The sequence below is a fragment of the Bos javanicus genome, chromosome 15 (assembly GCF_032452875.1).
Source record: "Bos javanicus breed banteng chromosome 15, ARS-OSU_banteng_1.0, whole genome shotgun sequence".
Classification (NCBI taxonomy): domain Eukaryota; kingdom Metazoa; phylum Chordata; class Mammalia; order Artiodactyla; family Bovidae; genus Bos; species Bos javanicus.
In genome coordinates this window covers 29,686,185-29,693,581 of record NC_083882.1, presented here as the reverse complement: position 1 = coordinate 29,693,581, position 7,397 = coordinate 29,686,185, and positions in this window count along the sequence as shown.

Here is a 7,397-nt window from a genome sequence, read left to right as displayed (position 1 = left end):
CTGCCTGTACCCATAGATAGGGGATCTCAATGGACTGGCCCAGGTAATGCTGAGGGAAAGAGTTGCAGATTTGAAAACTCTGTCCTACTTTACCTCCTATCCACAGTTCATGGTTCCTGTCACTCTGGGCTGCCTTCTACCACCCTCCATCCCTACTCCAAACACACACAGGATCTTATTATCCATTTTTCCTGGAATGCCTCCATGTTTCGATATTAATTTGACAGATCCACCAGCTGCCCTCCTATTTCTGAGTCTGGGCTTGGGTTGGTCCTGGCAGCCAACAGCTATTGATATTTACATCTTATCATAAATATCTTTATTATTATTATGTTTCAATGTTGTCAAATCGATTGTGCTTTTATTTGGTGATTTCTTCACACTCTCTCACCCAGAAACCAATTTATCGGTTTCATTTTCTTCAATATGTGTGTTAGTCACTTAGTCGTGTCTGACTCTTTATGATCCCATGGACTGTAGCCTACCAGGCTCCTCTGTCCATGGGATTCTCCAGGCAAGAATACTGGAGTGGATTGCCATTTCCTTCTCCAGGGATCTTCCTGACCCAGGGATTGAAACAGGGTCTTCTGCATTGCAGGCAGATTCTTTTCCCTCTGAGCTATAGGGAAGTCCATTTCTTCAATGGCACTGTTTATCTGGGGTTTATTCTGTGTGGGGTTTGCAACAGATATCTAAATGGATTTTTTTCCTAAATAACTAAACAATAATCTTACACCATTAATTAATTAATTACCTCCCCCCAATTGATTTATCATGGTTTAAATTATACATGTGAAGGCTGCTAGTACATCTTGTTCCTTTTTACTGTCTGGCTAGTGACTTCCTTGGTGGTCCAGTGGTTAAGAATCTGCCTTCCAATGCAGGGGATGCTGGTTCAAACCCTGGTGGAGGAACTAAGATCCCACATGCCGTGGGCGGCTAAGCCAGAGTGCCACAACTACTGAGCCCACAAGTAGGAGAAGCCCGTGCACTGCACTGAAGATCGCTGCATACCACAACTAGGTATACCACTGCATACCACAACTGTTTTAATTTGGCACAGCCAAATTAAAAAAAAAAAAAAAAAAGGCCCAGCTATGCTCTACACCACATAATTACCATATCCTTATAATTGCTAATGTTTGGCAGTGAAAATTCTCCTCTTTACTCTTTTTAATTTGTCGAGTTTCTTACTTTGATTTTTTTATTCTCCCAGATGATCTCTAAAATAATTTTGCCCAGTTTCCAAGAAGTTTTACTGGGCATTTTGATTGGATTGAAATCACTTTTAAAACCTCAAATGAAGGGGATTCTCTGATTGTGTAGCACTTGGGACTTAGTACTTTCACTACCTGCATTCAATCCCTGGTCAGGGAACTAAGATCTTGCAAGCAGCATAACCAAAAAAAAAGGAAACAAAGAAAAAACTCCAAATGAATATAGAAAGGATTGATGTTTTTGCTGTATCAAAATCATAGGTTATTTTTCAGGCATGTAGGATGATTTGCACTTATTCACACTAGGTTTTATTATCTAGAGTTGGACTGTGAAGAAAGCTGAGCACCGAAGAATTGATGCTTTTGAACTGTGGTGCTGGAGAAGACTCTTGAGAGTCCCTTGGACTGCAAGGAGATCCAACCAGTCCATCCTAAAGGAGATCAGTCTTGGGTGTTCTTTGGAAGGAATGATGCTAAAGCTGAAACTCCAGTACTTTGGCCACCTCATGGGAAGAGTTGAGTCATTGGAAAAGACTCTGATGCTGGGAGGGATTGGGGGCAGGAGGAGAAGGGGACGACAGAGGATGAGATGGCTGGATGGCATCACTGACTCGATGGACGTGAGTCTGAGTGAACTCCTGGAGTTGGTGATGGACAGGGAGGCCTGGCGTGCTGCGATTCATGGGGTCGCAGGGAGTCGGACACAACTGAGCAACTGAACTGAACTGAACTGAAAACCTGCTTACTTTGGGGGGACGTCATCTTCTTATTTCCTTTCCTGACTTTTCTTGGGCTTCTCTTGTTGCAGAGCATGGGCTCTAGAGTACACAGGCTCAGTAGTTGTGGCACTTGGGCTGAGTTGGCATGCATAATCTTAGTTCCCTTATCAGAAATCCAACCCACATCCCCTGCATTAGCAAGAAGGATGCTTAACTACTGGACCACCGGGGAATCCCCACAAGCTGGTTCTTAGTTTTTTCTGTTTCATTCAACTCAGCTCAAAAGTCTTAACTCTATAGAACATGTTTATGTTTTAATAGGAAAAAAAATCAAGATATAAAAGTATTTAGATGGTGTGAGCAACTGTTTATCTAGCAATTTACAGATTATGACAGTAGTGCTTTGTATCAAATACTATCTGGGCACTGTGGTGAAGGGGCCATCGTCCATACTCAGGGAATGTATGTAGTTGGGGAGGCTAACAAGTAAATGGGCAATTTCAACTCAATAGGGAAAATTATAGGGTTATATTTATATATGCTAAGGTATACATATGTATGTATATAGAAAAGAGTAAAAATAGAAACACTCAATTTTACATGACTATCATCAGCTAGTGTTTAAAACTTCTTTTTGGTGTCTTCCAAATTTGCTCTAAAGATAATGCATAACATGAAAAAAATTGAAAAGTTAAAAAGAAATGGGGCTCCCTCTGGCCAAATGTGGGACAATTTGAGCATTAATAAAAATAATGGTGGACTTCCCTGGTGGCTCAGCAGTAAAGAATCCACCTACAGTGCGGGAGTCATAGGAAACATGGGTTCGATCCCTGGGTTGGGAAGATCCCCTGCAGGAGGGCATGGCCCCACTCCAGTGTTCTTGCCTGGAGAATCCCATGGACAGAGGAGCCTGGTGGGCTACAGTCCATGGGGTCCCAAAGAGTCAGATACGACTGAAGTGACTTGGCACCACATGGCATGACATAGATAATTGTAGCATGGAATATAATACAGCAAATACAAAAACCTGGGAATCCACATTGATCCTAATCTTTTCAGGGTTGGAGGGGGACAAGGTCTTTACAGGAGACTGCTGCTGCTGCTGCTAAGTCGCTTCAGTCGTGTCTGACTCTGTGCGACCCCATAGGCTCCCCTGTCCCTGGGATTCTCCAGGGAAGAACACTGGAGTGGGTACTAATTCATAAATACAAAAAGAATGATAGAATGAGAAAACCTCCAACTTGCAACCACCCGTGTTAATAAATGATTCAGGCAAGATTCATCAATGGATGCTGAAACCACTGGGTGACAAATTGTTGAAACAGGAGGATACATCTGTAGTATCAAAGTATGGTCCCATAGATGACTAATTACAAGGAGGAAAAGCTTCTTACAGCATAGAAATCAGGTGGGTGTCATTTTAACTATAAATGATCAAATTTATCACATGCCTCCTGATGTGTGGTCCACTGAGGACACATCACCATCTATACAGCACTTCTGCCAAAATTATTTAACATGATCTGTATTGCAAAAACAAGCAGACAAATTCATATGAGGGACATTCTTGCAAAACAACTAACCTAGACTTTTGAAAAATATTAAAGTCATGAAAATTTCTTTTTCTTTTTTTAAAAAACATGTTTATTATATCTCCTTTTAGAAGTGGCATCTACATCCTCAACCTAAACTCAAATGGACTGAAACAGATAATAAAGTGTTTTGAAACATTGATTTTGCATGCTTGCTTAGTCTGACTCTTTGTGATCCCATGGCCTGCAGCCCACTAGGCTTCTCTGTCCATGGAATTTTCCAAGCAAGAATACTGGAGTGGGTTGCCATTTCCTACTCCATCTTTCTTTCTTTCTCTTCCTTTTCTTTCTTTAATGGGAAACTGATTTCTTTTTATTTAGGCCTTAGGAAGAAAATTAAATTTGGTCACTAATATTACTTTTTTAAATATCTAGTTTGGGGAGGTCTAGTGATTAGGATTCCAGGCTTTCACTGCCGTGGCCTCGGTTCAATCCCTGTTAGAGGAACTAAGATCCCACAAGCTCTGCAGAAAGAAAAAGAAAAAAAAAAAAAGCTAGTTTTACATAGATAGGCCCAAAGTATCAGAGACATAATTTCTTCTGTAAAAATTGGCCAAATTTTATAAAACATCTAATGTATAATACAATTCAAATTATATAAAGCCTGCTTGGGATCACATCATTCTGAACATACGACAGTTGCAATGCCATTCTATTAGCTGTGAAAATACTTGCTCTCCTGTGGCTTTGGTTCAAAAGACTAGAGTTGAATCTGCAAGAATAAACTGAGTATCTATGGATGAAGAATGTCGTTTCAGTAAACAAAGGATGTTGAAGTCATCAACCCCTCAGCCACTGCAGCCAACCCCACCTGTGCACCCTGAGAGAATTTTTTTGTTGTTCAGTTGCTCAGTTGTGTCCAACTCTTTGCAACCCCATGGACTGCAGCACGCCAAGCTTCCCTGTCCTTCATTATTTCCTGGAGTTTGCTTCAACTCATGTCCACTGAATCAGTGATGCCATCCAACCACATTATCCTCTGTCAACCCTTCTCCTTCTGCCTTCAATCTTTCCAAGCATCAGAGTCTTATCCAATGAGTCTGCTCTTTGCATCAGGTGGCCAAAGTATTGGAGCTTCAGCTTCAGCATCAGTCCTTCCAATGAATATGCAGGGTTGATTTCCTTTAGAATAAACTGGTTTGATCTCTTGCTGTCTAAGGGGATTTAGGGTGGAGTAAAATAGGATACTGGCCCAAATAGTTAATGTGCATAGGAAAGAAATGATTTCAATGAGCCCAGACTCTTACAACTTCCCATATATAGGGAAGTGCTAAATTCATTAACTTGAGATATCTGTTTTTGGTTTACTTAACAGTAATCTTTTGATGTTCTGGACTACTTGTTTTTGTTGCAAAAACTCCTATATAACATGACTTCTTCTTCATCTCTTTGGGGCAGTCTCTCAGAGCTATCTGAGATAGCTATCTGAGATAGCTCTGAGAGACTGTCTTCCAGGATTAAATCTTCAGCAAAGTTGGCCAAATGAAACACAATTCTCAGCTTTTGGGTTGTGCTTTTTTTTTTCAGTCGACACACTCAATCTTTTGCCAGCATTAATTTAGACTGTTATTAGTAGCAGAAACATCCATGATGAATAATTCTACTATAACAAAATATTAAAAAAGAATATTTATCATGAAGACATCACAGTATCAGATAAACTTTTTAAAATAATTTATTTTATTTGGTTTCTCTGGGTCTTTGTTGTGGTATGTGAAATCTAGTTTCCTGACCAGGGACTGAACCCAGGCCCCCTGCATTGGGAGCTCAGACTCTTAGCCAATGGACCACCAGGGAAGTCCCAGATGAACTTTTTATAAGAGAAAAGTATGAAGGAACAAAAAAATATAAAAGAGCTTCTACAAACAAAAAATTAGTGTCTTCCCCCAAACTCCATAACTCTATTTGAAGGGGTAGAAAAGTGTAATTGATGATGCTAATAAGAAAGGAAATTGAGTATTGTATTTATTTCTTATTTTGTACAATGCTTACTCTTTACAACAGTGTTTGCAGTCACACCCATAACAGTGTGACCCATCGCATCTGAAAGAAAAGTCTTTATAATTATTTTAAAAGGACTTTTAAAATTATAATACAAAGCTCTGTGGTTTTTGAGCAGTCTTCCACTGTGCATTGTAATGGTAAGGCTTACTTTTATTTATTTTTAAAAAACTCATTTATTTTCTGTTTCGCTGGATCTGTGGGCTTCCCCGGTGGCTCAGTTGGTAAGGAATTCGACTGCAATGCAGGAGACCCCGGTTCGATTCCTAGGTCAGGAAGATCCCCTGGAGAAGGGATAGACTACCCACGCCAGTATTCTTGGGTTTCCCTTGTGGCTCAGCTGGTAAAGAATTCGCCTACAATCCAGGAGACCTGGGTTCAATCCCTTGGTTAGGAAAATCCTCTGGAGAAGGGAAAGGCCACCCACTCCAGTATTCTGACCTGGAGAATTCCATGGACTGTATAGGCTATGGGGTTGCAAAGAGTCGGACACAACTGAGCGACTTTCACTTCCTGGATCTTGGTTGCTGCACACAGGCTTTCTCCAGTTGCAGTGCGCATGCTTCTCAGTGCAGTCCTTCTCATGTGCAAGGGGCCTTAGCGCTTGCAGGCTTCAGTACTTTTGGAGCATGAGCCTAGTTGCCCCTCAGCACATGAAATCCTCCCAAACTAGGACATGAACCTGTGTCCTCTGCATTGGCAGGCAGACTCTACCACTGGACCAACAGGGAAGTCCTACTTTTAATACAAAGACTAAGTGTTTGGGAGTTTTGAATGACTGAATTGAACAAACATCATTTTATAGTTGCTTTAAGCATCTCTTGTTTTGAGGATTCTTCATTTCATTGAGGCTATCAGTAGCTTGGAGTTCTTCACCACATTCTTGTTTCTCTGACTGTGAGTCACTTTCAGAATCATCTGGACTTTCAGAGTCAGGAGAATCCTCTTCCTCCTCATCACCACCATTATCTCCAGCCACATTGCCTTCTCCATCATGATTTTCTACTTTATTGTGGAAGCAAGTCCATAATGTTGTTGATATCTTCCAGATAATTTATTGTCCATACTTCACTAATACTAAGACTCCAGTCAGTCAGTTCAGTTGCTCAGTCATGTCCGAATCTTTGCAACTCCATGGACTGCAGCACCCCAGGCTTTCCTGTCCATTACCAACTCCCGGAGCTTGGTCAAACTCATGTCCATCGAGTCAGTGATGCCATCCAACCATCTCATCCTCTGTCATCCCCTTCTCCTCCTGCCTTCAGTCTTTCCCAGCATCAAGGTCTTTTCCAATGAGTCAGTTCTTTGCATCAGGTGGCCAAAGTTTTGGAGTTTCAGCTTCAGCATGTCTTTCCAATGAATATTCTGGACTGATTTCCTTTAGGATGGACTGGTTTGATCTCCTTGCTGTCCAAGGGGCTCTCAAGAGTCTTCTCCAACACCACAGTTCGAAAGCATTAATTCTTTGGTACTCAACTTTCTTTATGGTCCAACACTTACATCCACACATGACTACTGGAAAAACCATAGCTTTGACTAGATGGACCTTTACTGGCAAAGTAATGTCTCTGCTTTTTAATATGCTATCTAGGTTAGTCATAGCTTTTCTTTCAAGGAGCAAGCATTAATTTCATGGTTGCAGTCACCATCTGCATTGATTTTGGAGCCCCCCAAGATGAAGTCTGTCACTGTTTCCACTGTTTCCCCATCTATTTGCCATGGACTGATGGGACCGGATGCCATGATCTTAGTTTTCTGAATGTTGACTTTTAAGCCAGTTTTTTCACTCTCCTCTTTCACTTTCATCAAGAGACTGTTTAGTTCCTCTTCATTTTCTACCATAAGGGTGGTCTCACCTGCATATCTGA